Source organism: Zeugodacus cucurbitae, chromosome 2 (assembly GCF_028554725.1).
Source record: "Zeugodacus cucurbitae isolate PBARC_wt_2022May chromosome 2, idZeuCucr1.2, whole genome shotgun sequence".
NCBI lineage: Eukaryota > Metazoa > Arthropoda > Insecta > Diptera > Tephritidae > Zeugodacus > Zeugodacus cucurbitae.
In genome coordinates, this window is record NC_071667.1 from 74,742,008 (window position 1) to 74,762,564 (window position 20,557).

Genomic DNA, 20,557 nt, shown 5'->3' on the forward strand with positions numbered 1-20,557 from the left:
ATTTACGTCAGTCGAAACCAGACCACAAATGTTGGTTCAAAACCAACTACATATTTAATATTTTTTTAGAAATTCGCATCCAAAAAGCTTTTTATTTGAAACGAATGTTTTATGTTATGATCAGTCTTTACGAATATTATATTATATAAAAATTTGGTTTTAATTAGAAATATAAAAGGTAAATTAATATTTTTTTAAATAAAAATAATCTTCATTTAACAATTTTGATATTTACTTCGCTCCGCTATTATGTACTAGCTACAACTAAATTTAAATATATTTAAACAAATTGGTTCAACTATTTGTTAATTTTTCACTCTTAAACTTAAAAAAATATTGATTTATGCATCATAATAAAATCGCTGTCAAACAAAATTTTGCATAAAACGAATGTCTTTCCGCAAATTATCGCAGTTTTCTCAATCAATACGCTTTTATTGCGGTTTATAGCTTTTTTGCACTGCGCTGCGCTGATTATTCGATTTCGGCTGTCGCAAGCGTTCTTTGCCCTTGGCATCCCTTCATAAATTGCCCGCATACAAACAATCCATTCAATATGAGCTTGGCCAAAACAATCTGAGTCATCAATTTACCATTTGAATTCGAGACGCCGGCGTCGGTGTGTGACGTGAGGAGAAGGGAGCGAAGTAAAATAAAATTTATTGTGTATTTCGACAAAGCGTCTCAATTTGTGCACTCAATTTGCAGTTATGCAAAATGTCAATTAACCTCAATTCAGCTCACGTAGCGTTGCCCCGACCACAAAGAGGGCGACCATGGCGCAGACGAAGATACTACCATATTTCGACTGCAAAGAATGCTAATGAAATGCCTTTTTCGTAGCTTTTACACTGTAAATATGTAAAAATTATTGGTTGACATTTAATTGTGATTAATCGCTAGATTTAGTGGCTTGCTTCACAAGTGCCCCCTCTAGGCTGCTTAGCTGACAAATTAAACTGTTGCAATGCAAGAGGTTTGCTAATGAATGCCGCTGGGATTATGAGAAATGTGATTAAGCGGGAATTTGTAGGTATTGGTTACGGTTGATACATTCATATACTTTATAAATATATACATTATCGCTCGTTTACAAGAAGAGTGTCATAACTCAAAAATATCAAAATAATAATAATATTTGTTCAATTCCTTTTGCTATATCTAAGTTAAATATTTTTGTAAAAAAAAAAATCTTAAAATGTAACTGAAAATATACCTTATTATGTCCAAGAAACTTCGAAACATTCGATCGAGTACTCAAAAAAAAAAAATCACGAAAATCGCCTAATTTTTCATGAATTACACTGGTATAGTCCCTTAACTTGATTCGACAAGTCTTCGACAGTGTAATGGTCTAAAAAAAGGTGATTTTTGGGAATTGTTATAAAAAAAACTTTATCAATTATTTCAAAATTTTAAGAATATATTTATACATATTTCAAGAATATACAGTGAAATTTTTTAAGAAAAAAATTAAATATTTTTTATGTTATAGTCGATCTCCAACGGCGCGAAAAAAAAGTCCTTCACTGCTGCAGTGATTCCGGCCTTCTCCGTGGATGAAATCTAAAAAAAAAATTCTCGTTAAACTAGATAATATTGTCTGTACAATGACCTACGATAAAAAAGAAAAATCAAAAATTGACAATATGGCGGCGTTTAAAAAAAATAGTCGAATTTTAGCCAAAATTTTGGTCGTTTTTGGTCTGCCCAAATTCGATTTTGATCAGATCAAAAATCGATAGGTCATTAGAAATAAAAAATTCGATAGTGATCGGATCATTTGTTTTTAAGTAATCACTGCAGCATATTCGGAAAATGCTGTTTCGACAAAAATGCTTTTAAAGATAAAATGATCGTTTTATGTTACCGAGCGGCTATAACTCAAAAACTATTTGAGATATCGGTTTGAAATTTTAATATGTTATTTTTAAAGGTATAATCTACGGATATATGAAAAAAATCGATTTTTTTTTTAAATTTCACACTAGGTGTGCCCCTTATTCTGTATTTGTGGGGACTGGACTGAGAGTCAAATATTTGATTTGATCCTAAAAGCATTTTTCTCGAAACTGCTATCAATAATATCACATTTTTTTCCTGAAACTTCAAGATCTGCAGGCTGACTAAATTAATTCTAACTCTAAAACAGTTCTATGATTTTTCCGTTCCAGAACTACAGAAGTTCTATAAATTAACCTATACAATACTATAATGGAAATGCGAACAGCAAATACTTGATTCAATAGAGTTACTTTAGACTGTGAGAACTTACTTCAATCTAGCTTACAATTCAACATCAGCTTTTCAAACTACACGTTAATTAATTATTCTAAACACTTGAACATTGTTTCAGGCGATTAATGCCAATTAACTCTAAATAAACCAGGCATAAATTATGATTAGGCGTGTAATATTATTGCAAACAGCATAAATGTTATTAGACAAGTACATATATTATAGTAGAGTATTGAAAAAATAACAGTAAAAGAGTAGTATTCATAAACAAAAAGACTACGTTTGCTCGTAAATTACGCTGCTGTTGGCGCTGTTGCTGCTGCTGCTGCACAATATCAAGGTTCACGCGTACGGCCTCTTTCTAGGACAACAACACACGGCGAATGAGCGCTCATTTCGTTCAATAATAAAACTAGAATAAATCACAATTTCGTGCCGAATGCAATTAGAGCGCAGTGGTGATAAAAGTAACAAAAACAACAATAATAACAATTTATATATACAAATAAACAATAAAATCAACGAGAACATTCGAAAAAAGATCGGAAAAATTCAACAATGAATTGCAGGAAAAATGGTAGAAGTGGTAAAACGCAGCAAAAACTGAAAATCGATTGTCAGCACGAGCAGTCAGAAGGCGGTAAAAGTAGAAAGGAAGCGTTTGCAATCTATAAACAAATGGATTGAGTATGGCTTTCCATTTTGTGACACGTTGAACCAATTCGTGTGCGCTCAGCCAGCCAATTGGCCATGTCCGGACTGTGTCGTGGCCACCTGCAGCAACACAATCGCTTGCCAATCAGCACCAGTCATGTAAATTAAATAAACCGCAATGCTTTTAAACATGATTAAAGCGCAATTATATATGCATGTACATATGTATGTGTGTGTGTGTGCTGAAAGCAAGTTGAACTTATAATTACAATCATCAAATCAACAGCAATTTGTGCACTTGCAACACACCTTTTTTATTACTCTGTGTTGTTGTTTTATACAAGTTTACTTGTTTTTGGTTGCCACCAAAAGCACAATCGTGCGCCTCAGCGCTGTGTTGAAGCGTCCGTACCACCCCCAATGGTCTGGTTATTGAAAAAATAAAAACAAAAAACATAACTAAAGCGCCAACAGAACATGATTTACAACTTTTCATTTTCTGCACCAGCTGAAAAACACTATTTTTGCTGTGTTATTATGTGCATTAGGGTGTGTCGTTATACCTCGGGCAAAAAAATAATAAATGAAAAAAGATTGTTTCGGTTTTTTTTGTCGATATTGTAGAATATATTAAATTTTAAGAGATTATATTGAAAGAAATATTCTTATTTTTCAAAAAAATATTGAAATTTTATTTTCTTGAAAAAATATTTTTATTTTTTGAAAAAATATTGAAATTTTATTTCTTTGAAAAAATATTTTTATTTTTTGAAAAAATATGAAATTTAATTTTCTTGAAAAAATATTCTTATTTTTTCGAAAAAATATAGAAATTTAGTTTTGTTTTGAAAAATATTCTTATTTTACGAAAAACTATTGAAATTTTACTTTCTTGAAAAAATATTTTTATTTTTCGAAGAAATATTGAAATTTTATTTTCTTGAAAAAATATTTTTATTTTTCGAAAAAATATTGAAATTTTATTTCTTTGAAAAAATATTTTTATTTTTTGAAAAAAATATTTTTATTTTATTTATAAATATTTTTATTTTTTGAAAATATTTTTATTTTTTCGAAAAAAATAGAAATTTAGTTTTATTTTGAAAAATATTCTTATTTTACGAAAAAATATTGAAATTTTATTTTCTTGAAACGAATTCAAAATCGTTCAGAAAATATATATATTTTTTAATATTTCGCTATAGTTATTCGTAGTTATTTATTCCTTCATAGATCCTGTAAGCTTTCAGCTTCAAAAACATATTTTTTAAAAGTCAAATCTTTCTGTATAAATTTATAAAATTGAGGCTAATTTCGTCGTTAGTCTTAGTTGAACATAGAATACATTTTTCAAACCACTAGATTATCACAGACATTTTATACGAATCACCTTAATCTACTAAATGTGGTTATGTCTTCAACTTTTTCTACCATTCTTTACCTATTTTTATCCGCATTATTTGCTGTTTCTTATTCTTCATTAACTATGAAATTCTTACATATGCAAATGTGCTGGTAATTCGTTTCTTTCTTCACTTATACCATTGTTCGTCTAGCTTATTGACTTTTAATTGCTTTTGATTGCTTTTCGTCTCACAAAAGCCCAAATTAAATTCATTGTTTTTTCAGCATTTAATGTTTTCCCCAAGCAATATGGCTTATTCCATTATTTAACTATGAATTCATTAAGAGTCACCTCAGGCTCTTTGTTAAACAAACAAAATCACATTTGTGTCAACGACACCAAAAGTTTAGCAGCCATTCGTTTGCACTGTTATTCCATAAACTTAGAGTGACAAGTTACTTTCATGAAATCCTTTTCATTTCAGAAAAAACTTGCTTTCAATTGGGTTTATAGGATTGTGACACGAATACACTATTGAGAATACGAATTCACTAGTTTACAGTACAACTTTCCTTCCGGGATGAATTAGAGATCATCTATAGATTTCTCTATCCACTTTCTGGTCAGATTAGGGGAGCTTAAGTTTTCAAATTTTCAAATCACAATACAATAAAAACTTTACGTCTAACACTTTCTTCTGTAAACAGCCCCAGCCTCTATATTTGCTAGACATGAGTCTGTGTGACCTTTTTCATATTTCCAAATATAAAGAGAACCTTAATTGCCGTCGTTTCACACGCGAAAATCTCTAGTTTGAGAAGTGTTTCGATGCTTGGGGGAGCGCTGTTACAAGTGCGTGACATCGAATGGGGACTATTTTAAAGGCGATAATATTAATATAGATGAATGAATTTTATTATTTTTCAAAAAATGAAAATTACCGTTATGTTTTGAACACACCTCATACCTAAAGCGTTATTTCGAAACAGGGGTTTATCCAGCTTTACACTATACAATATTCCAAACAGTATGGTACTGTGCTTGGAGGGAGTCTTCAAAAGACCAATTGGTTAACAGAAAATATGCTTAGTGGTATCTACTCTTCTAAAGTCAGAAACTTACATTGAATAGTTAAATGAACACTGAATTCCTAATCTTAGAGTTAAAAATATCAGGTATCAAAAATATTTAATTTATCTATCTTTCTTCTCATTTCTAGTATATTTTTGTGATAGGTTATGTGTGAGCTATTTTGAATGATTTTTGGTATACTTTAGACTAATGGTTGTACGTTATTATAAAATAATATTCTATAACTATTTGTCTTTCTCATTTTTATTTTCATTTTTCATTCTAAAAATTCAAATTTTCAACCAAATATTAAAAATTCAATAAATTTTCAACCTAAACTAATTAAGCCCGTTCATTTGTTCTTTTCTCTCATTTCAGGACCATAAGCCAAGAGTGAATACAATTTCAGAAGGTAAGTGAAATATCTACTCTGTATGTATGTAAGTTAAATAGCAAAATTCCTGGAATTTTCACTTTTCATTTAACTGAAACATAGAAATACACAAGTGTACTCAGCACAACCAGCATAACATCATCCGCTTAAAACATAGAACTCTAACGCGATTTACAGTGTTGAATAGTGGCAGTATATAAATCACCAGAAATGTTTGTGTGTATACATATGTGGATATATACACTTAATTAACTCACCTTTTCAAAAAATAGCAAATTTATGCTCACATAACACTTAAGTACATATTTGCCTCGCAATGTACCTATGAGTATGAGCGCACTTTTCTCTTCTAACTAGATGCTACCTCACACTTTAATTGCAAAACTTGCTATTTCAAGGTAGTACAAATTCACTTTTCGCTTTCATATTAGTCCAAGTTGCATGGCGCAGTTGCTTTCTGTTTGCAAATACGAGTACATATAGGCAAATTTGTTTACTTGCCACATGTTGCATTTACATATGTAAACACATGCAAATGTTTATGTTTGTTTATGTTTCTGTGGTATTTGGCTGTTTATGCCTTTAACTGCAAGTTAATTTACAAGAAACTTCGAAGTTGAAATGTGAGCAAATTCATAAAGCACCAGCATCTGCAAGATAGTGGAGTTGTAGTGCATAAATGACTTCATCTGCATACAATACATATACATATATACAATCATACATATATACATATATGATTTATTTTCTATTGTGGAGTTTGAAATTGAATTTGCATTTTACGACTTCATTATTTACTCGTAATTTTCATAGAAATTAAAAATTGCTCATTCTGGTTGGGTCAGGTTAAGACCTTCCATATGTTGAAAATAACTTAGAATTTTTGCTTAGATGGTTTTGTGCGTATGAGGGTAAAGTGAGGGTAAAGGAGGACCATTAGATCATGTTGAATAAACGAGGGTATAAGTCAATTAAAAACAAGTAAGGAAGGGCTAAGTTCGGGTGTAACCGAACATTTTATACTCTCGCAATTTATTTATTTAACTTTATTTATATTATATAATACACAATTTGACCCACATATTCGTCATATATATTGTATAAAGTCCATTGAAAGTTGGAAACCATAATATTAGGTTAGAAGCACCGAGGTCCTCATGTTCGATACATGGGGCCTTGAAAACCTATGGTCCGATTTCGGCGACTTTTAGAATGGGGCTTCCAGTCTTCAAAGTTCTGGTATATAGGAAGTTGGCGTGGTTGTGAAGCGATTTGGCCTATTTTCACAACATATCATTGGGATGTAAAGGAACTATTACAAACCAAGTTTCATTGAAATCGGTCGAGTAGTTCCTGAGATATGGTTTTTGACCCATAAGTGGGCGACGCCACGCCCATTTTCCATTTTGTAAAAAAATCTGAGTGTAACTTCCATCGGCCATTTCCTATGTGAAATTTAGTGTTTCTGACGTTTTTCGTTAGTGAGTTAAACCACTTTTAGTAATTTTCAACCTAACTTTTGTATGGGAGGTGGGCGTGGTTATGATCCGATTTCCGATAGGAAGTGGTTAAAAAACGCGACTGCAGAAAGTTTGGTTTATATAGCTCTATTGGTTTGCGAGAAATGTACAAAAAACGTAGTAGGGGGCGGGGCCACGCCCATTTCCCCAAAAAATTACATCCAAATATGCCCCTTCATAGTGCGATCCTTCATACCAAATTTTATTTCCATAGCTTTATTTATGGCTTAGTTATGGCACTTTATGTGTTTTCGGTTTTCGCCATTTTGTGGGCGTGGCAGTGATCCGATTTTGCTCATTTTCGAAAGCAACCTTCCTATGGTGCCAAGAAATAAGTGTGCCAAGTTTCATCAAGATATCTTAATTTTTACTCAAGTTACAGCTTGCACAGACGGACGGACGGACAGACAGACATTCGGATTTGAACTCCACTCTTCGCCCTGATCACTTTGGTATATATAACCCTATATCTAACTCGTTTAGTTTTGGGTGTTACAAACAACCGTTATGTGAAGAAAACTATAATACTCTCTTTAGCAACATTTGTTGCGAGAGTATAAATATATGAGCGCTAGCTGATACCTGTTGGGACTGTATTTTCGAACTAGATTCCGAATTGACCTATACTTAAGACTTCCTGGTCTCTTTCATTGATCTTGAGACCGCTTTTAGTTTGTTAAATATAATATAAATCCGATCTGGAAGTATACTGGACCTTCCTTTTAAAAAAGTGGGTAGACAAATAAACGAAGAGCCTTAAAACTTCAAGCAAACTTAGAAGAGCGGATGGATTCTATGGAAAGTTTTTACATTTGAAAGAAGCTTTTTGATCAAAAAACCTGAGATTGGGCCTTACTTCTCTAGGTTGGAGCCTACTTGACGAGAGCCGATTGTTTTAAGTAAATTTTTTTCTTTGCTTATCGGGAACTGGAATCGAAGACAGTTCGTGTAGGGTGATGATTCGGACCTGAAACTACTAAATCGTAGATAAACATGTTCTCTGCATGAAATTTAGCACAAATACATAGCTATGTATGTAGATTAACATTTATGTGCAAAAATATGAACATAATTTCATTTATATTTTTGTTGTTGTGAGCACATTGTTTACTGGGTGGCCAACAGAGCACATGTTCGCGTCATAAACCACATTAATCACAGATCATAAAGGAAGTTGAGTTAGAATTCTGTTTTTTTTACGTATTGTTGTTATTATTGTATTCTAATGCAGATGAGCATGCAAAAACCCATATAAGTTTGTATGTATGTATGTATACAAAAGTGTGAGCACAAGTCACAAAATGATATGCAAATTATCAAGATGCACGTACACATACATAAACAGAACCATATACATATATACTTTCGTCATATTCAGAAATTCATATAAAAATTGCACATTATATGTATATATGTTTGTATATATCTCCGCGAAAATCAGCTTATGCGCTCTGATGCAATCGCATAAAATGCTGTTGAGTCTGGATTGATGGCTGAATGACTGTGAAATATGTGTTATAAATCTGATTAAGCCAAACAAAAAAACGAAAAATGAAAATGAAATTATGACAGAAGATTCGTAAACCAAAGCAGATACACTGCATGTACATACATATATGTAATTGTGTATTGCAAGAGCTTAAACTACATAGTATATATGTATGTATGTATGTTTATATATATAGTTGGAGCACTATTTATGCAATTGCATGTCTGTTTATCTGTCTGTTCGCCAGTGGCAAGCAGCAGTAGCGACGATTTAATGCTTTTCATGCAAATGGGCTAACCGACAACCAGGAAGCATAATTCTTGCAAAGATGCGAAAAAGGCAATAAAATACGAAACGAAGCGAAGCAAAAATTTGCAAACAAAATGTGTACATATATACATACATATATACATACATATGTACATGTAATACAACTGGCACGCGGCTTAGTGCAACGTTCGCTTTAAGGCACACGCATACCTACATATGTACTTAGTTTCAACATTCAATTGCAAATATGTTCGCCTCAATGTGTGTAAATGCTAAGCAATATTGCGCATTCATAATACACTTGTCTAGCTGCCACTATTTAGACATACATATTTACATAAATCTTAAGTATTGCTCTGTCGCTTCCTTGAAGCTTATTGCAAAGCGCATTGCTAAATTGATGAATGACTTACAGCAGGAAGATGCAGTAGCAACTAGCCTAGGAACTTAAATAATGGAATAATATATATATTTTAGTATATTGTTGTTATGAATTATGTACTTATAAATACAATATGTATAGATGTATACTTATTTATAGCTTGGACACTTTTTCGAACAGGGTTCCGGTAGATTTTTTAAAGTTGTGGGTTAAAGATACCATGTGAACTCAACTTTGAAAAACTATTCATTAGGTTGCATCATCATGGACTAGGAATCGGATCAGAATTCTAGGCTAGAGGTCAGATAGATCCAGTAATGCCAACTGCTCGTACCTATTAGAATAATCACTTTCATGACTTCGTCTTCATGTGAGTTCCTCAATTTCAAGAGCCCTGTCGCTCTACAAATCTTGAAAATATTAAATCTGTCTCGCAATTCTTTACAAATTTAATTGCTTGGTCCCTGATAGAACAAGGGATATCATGTTGAGGAGCTATAATCTTTTAGAACATTGAAAAATCAATTAATTTCAAGATTATTTTCCGAGAAAACAACAAAAATGCAAATCTTTGTTACAAATGTTTCCAATACATTAATATAAAACATAAAAACTCTCTACTCCATTTCCTAGAAAGTACTGTTGAAAAGTACTATCAATATGGGGCATTCTCTGGAAAAAAAGCCACTTGAAAAAAAAGTTCTTTATTTTCTTTGGCAATTATATATCTTATAGTTTTTTGCTATGAAATTTTAATTTTAATAATTTTTACGATATACAGTTTCAAAGTTTGAGAAATACTGTACAAAAAAGTCACATGGTGTTTCATGTGTTTTAAAGTTAGTTCATTAGTTTTAAAGTTATGGCGGTTCGAACATTTTTTTACAAAAAACTTTGGCCCCTTATAATATGGCAACCCCGCGTTACACAGACCTAAAACCATATGTTTTATTTTAGGTTTTACATGTACTATAAGATATATAATTGCCAAAGAAAATAAAGAACTTTTTTTTTCAAGTGGCTTTTTTCCAGAGAATGCCCCATATTTGAAGTCTACATACCATATTCTCTTCTCTACTCCATTTCCTAGAAAGTACTCTTGAAAAGTACTATCAATATTTGAAGTCCACATAACAGTAGTCTCTTCGAAGTTGCTTTCATATGTTCTGAAACTGAATCTATTGACCTCACATGAGGTTAGTAAGCGTCGAACAACAACCAGATTGTTGGAGTTCCACTAGTAAGGCTAAACATTTGAACGGACACATATTAACGATAAGTTCTGTGAAGGAAGACGAGATGGAAACACTCGCTGGTGGTCAAAGGTTCACGAACCGGTCAAATTGACTGGAATCTAATATAGACGCCCTAAAATATATGAGGGGCTCAAGTGTTTGTTGATACATGAAGGTCTTTCGAACCATGTTTTAAAGGATCGGCGTTCTCAGTTGTCCTAGTGAGATTCTTCGTGACTTTTATTGCGAAGATCAGCACTATAAAATACTCTAAATCACGAAAGAAGTTCATTCCCTCTCACAGCTGCCCAGAAAAAAAGAGTCTCGCTTACTCTACTCAGAGCAAGCAATTTATCAAATCTTCAGCTTTATAGCGTTAAATAATATGTTTTTTTGTAACAAAATTACTCGTAGTATTGCTGTTTAATATTCGAATAGGAAATCCATAATCCAATAAACACCTCGTTCGTCTCAATTAATTAATTACTTTTTGTGAGCTTTAGCTCTGTCTGTCTAAACGATATTGCATAATCCCAATTTTTATTATATTTGTAGTGATTAATTTTGCATCAATTTCATTAGCAAATTTGTCTCAAATTACGGCAACAGATACTCAGTTTAGTAATAAACCGATTTATTGCAAACAAATTGAATTGAATGAGTCCACAAGCATGAATCACAAACATACAGATGTAAGCTTTTGTATTTCTATAATATAGAGATATGGATTTTAGTAGTCAGTCTGTGTTAACTCATTTAGACATACAAATATGGAAATACAATTAGATGATGCGGTTGCTGATTCAGAAATATATTTATTCTATAGTGTAAAATGCAACTCAATAGCTCCATATGTGCTGCGCCTGTAAATTAATTAAAAATCAATTGTCTTATTTGCAAGCAAAATATGCCAACAAACAGTATTCATATTTATTAGAAAATCTAATATTGATTCATGCACTACCAAACCACAATGCACTTTACACCGAGTAAATGTTAGATAAACGGAAATAGCTGAGATTTTAATTAAATGTCCATTCAATTGGATTTATTGAGAAATGCATGCCATCACTCTTGTAGCTATGTATTCACGATGGAAATATGTACAACAAACAAACAAATATTATTACAAAGTGATTTAGAGAATGCCAAAACAGATGCATACAAAATTTTGATTGCAAACGCATACGGAGCTACATAAGAAACTCTGAAGGTGTGCTGCATGGAAATGAATTATTTTATATTTTTAGATTGTGTACGGCAGGCGACAGACAGCTCTGCTAAGCAGTCGGTCAACCAAAATAGCAACAAAAAGCTGTATTGTGTAAGAAAAAGTCCAAAAATATATAATTTTAATCATTTAAGAAGATTTATGCTTATAAAGTGAAAGTGAGTGTCTCCAAAGAGAGACAAATGTGACTGTAGTCAATCCCAGTATGAATTTTTAATGTCAAAGTGATGGAGTTAAGAAGTTTAAACGAAATTTAAATAAATTATCGCTCGTTGCAAAATATTATAAATAACTCTATTTCGTATTAAGGGGTTAGGTTGGTTTCAAAATTTGAAAAAAAATGTATTGTCTTATAATTTTATAATCGAACCAATATACGCCGAATATTTGACCAAAAAAGTGAATTTTTTGGTTTAAACTGTGTCAAAAATTCGAATTTCAATATTTTCTTTTTTCCTTCATTCATTAACTAGATTTATCCATATACTATCGTAATGTTTTTAGTTTATTATTTTTTAATGAATCATTAATGAGTTATGATATCCATCGCAAGACCTTTTTTTTTGGACACATCATGGGAGATGAGGTGCCAATGGCTGCATTTTCGGAATTTTTAAATAAAAATGTCACAAAATACAGTTTAAACATGTATCTTTGATACGCTGAATATTGGAAAAAAATTGTAAAAAATACCCTTGTTTTTCGCCTCTGAAACCCACCTAACCCCTTAATCAATATTTATAAACTTTCTTAGTTTTATAAATTTTTGACTTGATTACCCTTTTTTGTATTTTTCTATAAAAAAAAACTATGTTATTCTATCTTTGCATTTCAAACTAATAGAACTTTCCTCTTTTGTTAATGCTGCTTCATAGTTTCCTGGAATGTCGCTGGGTCCTAGAACCCATTGCAGATTTATCGTAAAATACTCAGAGTGCATTCTTTCACTAAAATAAATTTACTTATTGAATTTTTTTTGTTGTTAGCAGGCTCCTTTTTTAAGAGAGAAGGCCTTCTTTGATTGCAGTAATCTCTGCTTGAAAGACACTGCAGTGATCTGGAAGTCGAAAGGCGATTTTGGTGTCTAATTTTTCTGAAAAGACTTTTGGTTTCGTTCATTTCTTTCCACTCGTTAATTTTCTTTTATTTTCAGTAAACAAAAATCGGTTCTGTATGGACCTTGTACCACCAAAAAGATTATGCTGAATTATATATGTATTTAGTGAAAAAATATGCTTGAACCTATTCGAAAAATTAAATTTTTTTTCCAAATATTTTTAGCGAAACATCTAATAAACAACATATATTTTCATTGCTGTCAACCACAATGAGGTTTCCTACAGGGTAGCCAGCATTTGAGTGTAATACGGAAAACGACAGACAGTTATACTTCTGGCGCAGTGGTATGACATACCAAAAACTCCATTTCTTACTTAAAGTATTCAATTTGAAATGCATTTTATCTGTCACTGCGGCTGCCACTCGGTCAGTCAAGCATCTGTGGCCAATGCATTCGTCGGCGTTGTCGTCTACTGCGTTCGTTGGCTTTTAAATGCGCACAACTCGTTTTATGCTTATGAGGAAAACTCTTTAAGTGTCCATAACCTCATACATACATACTTACATATATATATGCCTGTGAGTGTCCGCATTTCAATGGCTGTGTGCTGTAAATGTGATTGTTGCATGATTGTGTTGTGTCTTTTTTATTGTTCTGCCAGAGTCTTTTTCATGCAAATGTCAACAGTATGTCATTGTTATGTTGCTGTTAGTATTGTTGTTGTTATTTACTGCGCTCAACGCTATCTCTTTTTAATGAACACTTTGTATTCGTATAACCAAATTGCTACATTCCCCAAATCTGACTTTTCCCATTTTCTCCGTTTTCATTCTTTATTATTCTTTATTTGCGGTTGCTTATTTGACTTTCAATATCTGTCTGACCGGCTGTGAAATGGAGAGTTGCCAAAGAAGATATGCTTGAGTAAATAAAAATCCCTTATAGCGGTATATAATGATAATAACTGTGGACGCGTGCTAATCGTCTCTTCCAAGTATTGGATGGAAGTACAATAGTGTTCTCGCGGAAGTCCCTCAGAATCTTAAATCAATAAAAAATATGAAAACTCACAAATGGTTCATTGTTTCTGAAGACTACGTTTACTTTCAACATCAAAATTAAACTACCAAAAACATAACCCAAGAAAACAAGAAAACTTGTATTCATGTTCAAAGCTTTTCTACCGAGTCTAAAATAATAGTATATTTTCTTATTATTTTAAATTTTCTTAGTACTTTGTCATACTTCCATTTTAAACCTCAACCCCACGTGACACACCAAAAATAGCCATAATACCCATTATTTACTGCCCAAATGAACTTTCGAAGTTTTCAGCGAAAACTTACGAACAAACTTTGTTGGGGACAACAATTCTGGGAACAAATTTAATTTACCCAAAATCACTTTTGCCAAATTACAATTCAATACACTAACACTTGAATGATAACTACAAAAAAAAAAACAAAGTGCAGTGATGTGGGAGTACAATAACAACAACAGTGACAACAACGATCTACAATGCATAAGTGAGAATAATAAACTTTGCACTTTTCAGAAAGAAACAACAACAACAAAAACCAAACAAAATTCGTAAACTCGCTGACCGTTGCTTGAACTTTGCTTGAACAACAAAAACACCAGCAACCAAAACAACACTAAAGTAGTACAAAGTGTGAGCTAAACAATAAAGTTTTCAGAAGCTGGCGCAAAAGCGTGCAGAGATTTTCAGTTTTTTGTTTTTGTTTTTCACTTTTCATTTTCGTTTTTCTGCAACGCAGCCATAAAAGTTATGCTGCAGACTCAGCCACCACCCTCACCATTTTGTATAACCATTGTGTATTGATTTGCCAAAGTTTGGCTTGCAGCTTCGAAAATGCAAATCTTAAAGTTTCTCATATCTGCTGGGGCTTGACAATAAATATGCCATTTGTTGTTATTATTGCATTGTGTCTGCATTTTATTGCTTCGCATTTTCGTAAATTGAAAACATCCTTAAGTGCAGCGCATACGCAATGAGTTTGGCAGCCAAAGTGGAGGAGAGACACAGGTAGTTGTCAGTAGTCAGTTTTGATTGAAATGACAGCAGCGCAGCACACAATGGCAACAAAAGCGCACAAAAGTGAATATATGCCGATGTGTGCTGTGATCGGTAATACATAATTTATAAAATTGTTACACTTTGGTAAATACGTATGCACAAAAAAAAAAATATTACGAAATTTAAGCGAAAAAAAATGGAAAATAAAAAAACCGATTACCTCAAAATTGTGTCAACAACAGCATTGACTGACAACGGTTATAAGTTATAGGTATGTGTACATACTTGGCCCTCGCCACTCGTCGCTTGTCCCTCAAACGTAATTTGATTGCTCCTTAACAGTTGATTGACGCTGACAGCTTCGTTGGCTGCCAATAACGAAGTGTCAATTATAAGATATGTAACAAGCTGCCAATGAAGCGAGCGTTACTTGGTTTTGAAATATTTCGCTTTGAAAACATATTTTGAATTTCGTCTGTTGAAATTACTTCGATTTTCCATAGAAAATAATAAACTTGCCATAAATAAAAATATATTTGTATAAACTTTTATATGCTGCATCTTTTCTATAAAAAATTACTTATCCAAAAAGATAGTTTATGGGTTTACATTGCTATTTCAAACATCCAACCTTTCGATTACACTTTTGTGGCACGATTGGTCTTTTGCTTCAGAATGGACCTTAGTTTTTACTTTATTACCCTTCTTTGTTTCTCAATCTCTTTCCATCTAGCTATTCGATGAGATTAAAGTCTGTCTTCTCCTCATCCTTAGTCGAAATATTCATAAACTATATGTCCAACAACTTTCTTTGATAACTTTAGAGAGTCATCTATACCGAAAGTCATTTGATCGATTCTTTTGAAATTTTCGTCCGTAACAGCCTCTTTTGTGCGTTTTACGAGATAACACTCACATTTTTGGTGATTCTGAAATTTAAACACGGGTCATTTAAAGGTTAGGTCTAGGTTAGATTAGGTTCGGTCAAGGGATAGATCTCCGCAACTGCAGAGAGTCTAACTTAAACAGCATCGACTGTCCTTTGGGACACCCAGATACTTCTGGCGAATCCCCAAAACCCTTATGATTGGACAAAGCGCTTGGACACTTTTTAAAAATTCTTAAGTCGGCTAATGTCGATTCCAGTCACTTAGCTGGCTTCGCTGAAGATGTGTCTACGGAGATATTTTAACCTTAATCTGGCGAATGCTGAGGTTTGAAGAAGGAAATGCTTGGATGATTCCTGTTCGACTCCCTCCAAGCAGCTTTGGCAAGGTTAGTTCTAATACAAAACATTTATAATGAATATACTTGAAATGGCGCCCTCTATCGGTATGAACTTTTCTACCAAAGGCTTTTATGTTCATATCTGAATAACTGGCTTGGACTCTCAAAAATTAATACCATTGAATCATAATATACAGTGTACTGTAGGATACAGTAAAGTTCGGATGCAGTCAGATCCTTTGATTTTTAGGGTTGCCATACGATTTTTTGGAACTCAGAACTTCTTAATTGAAAAGAAAAAGTGGAAATAAGTCTGATATATTTTTAAATTCATTGTAGTATAGCTTTTAAGCTTTTGACTTATAGTTTATTGAAAGCTTAAGAAAATCGTCTGGACGGATTGTCAAAAAATATGTTATAAATATTGAAATTTACATTTGATAAATTTTACAAATCTTTCATAGTTTGATCACCTACTATGGGATTAAGATATCATTATCTGACTCCTCCAATGATAGGCACTAAAGAAAGTTTTAACTAGTTCCAAAACTGGGTTTAAAGGCTGCCAGAAATCGGGAAATTATTGATCGTCATACATTGTTCTAATTTTTATGGCTTCGAATTAAAGCTACTCCTTTTACCTTTTTCCATCAAAACCTGGACCCAATCAACTTAAATAATACTAAAGATAACTCCCCAAATTACAAATTTCCACCACTTTATGGATTAATCAATACTCAAAAAGAGCTTTACATTTAAAAACCTACACAAATACAGTTATGTATATCAGATCAGCACATGCGACGCAACAGCATTGCCAATTGAGCATTAAGAGCAAGCTTTCGCATGGATTTTTAAGGTCACCCGCTGGCGATACAAACAAAAAGGCTGTCAATGCACATGATTTCATTGTCATGATACAAATTTATTAAGTGCCCAACAGAGTACGCCCATTTAACAACGTATACACGCCCACTTAGCAACTGCGCCAAAGAGCAAAAACAAGCAAACAACAAAAGCAACAAAAATAAAATAATTGTGACATGAACTTTGCGCGTCAATCATACGCCATGTACACCTCCACCTCATGAGGTACGGTGTATGTTGGTACTCCACTCTTCGCTATGTGAGTTGTTGTTGTCATTTTTTATGTATTTATTTAGCATTTTCACTGTGACAATTTTTCAATTTCATTTTTCCGACTCTTTTTTGCTTATTTTGCACTTTCATTGTCACATTGTTGGTGGAAAAAAGCAGGCGAGTACACGAAATGAACGAGAAATTTCTGTCGATAGCACAATTGTGCCGTTATAAATATATACTTATACACACATACATATTATTTTATTTTTGTAGTGTATATGAAATGCAAGCCACTTTTGGCAGTCGCTTGTTGCATGCCACAAAAGGTTTGTGCTGCCTGCGACAGGTTGTACGCCACAATGTAGCAACTGAAAAAAAATTGCAAAAAGAAGAGAGAAAAATGTTTTTTGTACAGCTTCAGCGAAAAGCGCAAGCAATTTTAATTGCAGCTTCAGCGACGCCAAAGTCAGTTAATTGGTTGCTATGCATGGACCTGATTCAAAATACAAAAAAAAAATTGTCTGCGTATGTGTGTGTGTTAAGGCTGAGCGCTGGTAACTATGGCAATCAGCGCGCTTGCAACAAATTAAATTTTGCACAAACCTACATACCGTTATCTGTTATGCAGCTTCATGGTCACCAAGGTAACTCCTTTATGTCTGTGACGCTCACATCCCCCACAACCAAACGCCACACAATCCGATTCTGACAACTGTCAATTGTATTGACTTTCAAAGCACCAGCTACAATGTATACAGGCACATACATATACAGACATACCTGATATATGCGAGATAGACAGTCACTAGTTGCAACAACTAAATTACAGTGTAAACAAGGTAGCGAGAGAAAATGAAATAAAAATGAAGAAAAAAATGAAAATAAAAAAAAATAAAAATAGAGAGCAATAAAAATTAAAAGACACTTAAGAAATTAAAAAAACAAAAACAAAAACAAAAACAAAACACGTTATGTTGGCAACTCTCAGCGCCACTTAGCTGATGAGCATCAGGCGACATTTTAATTCCAGTGAAAGTTTGCTCGGCTTCATTTAAACTTTCGTGACGAAATAGTGAAGGAGCGTGACGTCGAAGCGTCAAATAGCGAGCGACACGATAAGCGGCATGAAAATTGTAAATAACACAAATAACAGCAACAACAAAACTGAATTGAAAATGACTAGTAAATCACACGAATAAGTAAATTGCTACAAAAACTACAAAGCAACATCATTTGAACTATAATAATTGTTGTTTAAACGCTAACTAAGACTACATACTTATATAAGTCATACAAATACCAAATTCAACAAATTAATTGGTTAAAATTTCAACTCAAACATTTGTAGATTTGGTCTCACTTTTAGCTGCAATTCAAACTGCCTACTTTTGCCGCTATAACGGTAATTCATTGTCTCTTCGGCGAACTAAGCACTCAACTGCTGCGCATTTATCTTATTTTAATGGTCATTTCATATGAAACTTTTGCACTTAACTTTTTAACGGTAGTTCGCTTGTTTCAACTATTAATCATGCACTTTTACTTTCGTGAAACTTTTTTTGGATTGATAAATATTACATAACCGAATTCAATTAATTATTTTTTTTTTTAAATTCACACATAAATCCATAACTCTTCTGATGGTTCTTCTAATTAACACTTAAGCAGTCTAGACGAATATTGCTGAGTAGACAATAGTGAATTTTAAACGTCTCCAATTATACTCTCAAACACCAAGTGGGTCACCACTCTTCTAAATTTTAATGTTTGGATGGAGAATTCATATAAATTAAATATTAGGTTGTCAAATAACTCCCTTCCTCCTTCGCCGTTTCGTTTAATAATCTGTTTCCATCTAGACGGCAACTTCATAATACCCCCTCGTAGAAGCCCCCCTCCTTATGTGTGAAGAACTCGGACAGCCACTTTTCACAAGCGTCTTTAGAGTTCAACTTTGCACCACCTAGGGCGAAGCTCCCGTAGCTTCTGACGGGTCATCAACGAAGTATGTGGTCTGGCGTGGTCCTGATGGAACACTACACCTTTTCTTTTGATCGGTATTCATCGTCACAGGTCTTCTGCCGGCTGGCTTATCCATGGTTTTCACCCGCTCTCAATCGTCGAAACCATTCCTCTGCAGCTCGAAGTGATAGAGTAGCATATGGCATCCCCAAAACACCATTAATCGCACGGAACATTTCTCTAGCGGATTTGCAAGAAGGAAAACTCTGAAAAAGCACGAAATTCGGCGTCAGTGAACTCCATGTTTACACGTCTATAACTGTTGAACGCAATATCCAAACAAACTGAAGCTTTCAAGCCCTTTTTCCTTTAATCATTTTGTACTTCTCTCAACCTTATTATTGAGGCAGAAGTTATTCGACGGATCATTTCACTGATTAAATGCCCACTTCGGCTAAAACTCCATATTCAGCACTTATGCAGCTTCAGAAAATGTTGCTTAATAAGGGATTGAATAAGCATACGGACAGTTTGATATGTAATTGCATTCTTAGTCCAAAGGAGCGTGTTTTGGCGAGAGCGCTTGCAAGATTAACCTCAAACTGTCTTTTTTAACCATATTAAGACTGGATACAGAAAGCAAAAAAATACAGTATGAGACCTTTTGGTATTTGTTGGCTATATAATATTTAACTGGATTAACTTTCTTGTTCATATTCATATTTCACTCCTGTAAACTAGGTTAGGAATAATAAATTTTGAAAAAGATGAAAATAAACACATTTCGTCAGTGTCGCCAACAGAAAAATGTGAACCCATAAATAACTCACAAATTAGGCGCTTTGAGCTCGTCTACAAGTACGCAGAAAAAAATTACTTTTACTTCGCATTGCAACGCATTCAGCATTATTAGCGATTTACGCCCAAATTCGCTTAAAGCTTAGGAAAATGCGAATGCGAATGCGACTAAACCCACCACAGCTAAAGCCACTTTTAGACGCCACATTTAACCCAGACAAGTAAAAAGTCAATTGTAAATAATTAACAAATCTCCAAGCATATTTCGCACGCTTTGGGGCGTAAAAGTAATCACCGAAAAACCAGAAAATTTCTACGAAACTGCAACAACAATAACAAGAGCAGCAAGCAGTTCAATGCACAAAAGAGCCGAAATGTGAGAGTTCAAATGACTAAACGGCTAATTAACCCACGACAAGCGAAATGTGCGCTGGCTCAACTACTACGACTGACTGTGCGACTATGTGACTGTGTTAGAGTGTCTGTGTGTGTGTGTGTGTGTGTGTATACCGTTGCATTGGCTGAAAGATTGGCAAAGAGGAAGCAGAAAATCCAAACGA

General features: G+C 33.4%; 1 protein-coding gene across 1 annotated transcript in view; it reads left to right on the forward strand.

Moving 5' to 3' along the window:
* The window catches only part of LOC105216106 (serine-rich adhesin for platelets), a 111,736-nt gene that overhangs the window by 53,494 nt on the left and 37,685 nt on the right, over positions 1-20,557 (forward strand). The window contains exon 3 of the mRNA XM_011190414.3: positions 5,687-5,720. The gene's annotated coding sequence lies outside the window, so the exon portion shown is untranslated. The remainder of the gene's footprint in view (positions 1-5,686; positions 5,721-20,557) is intronic.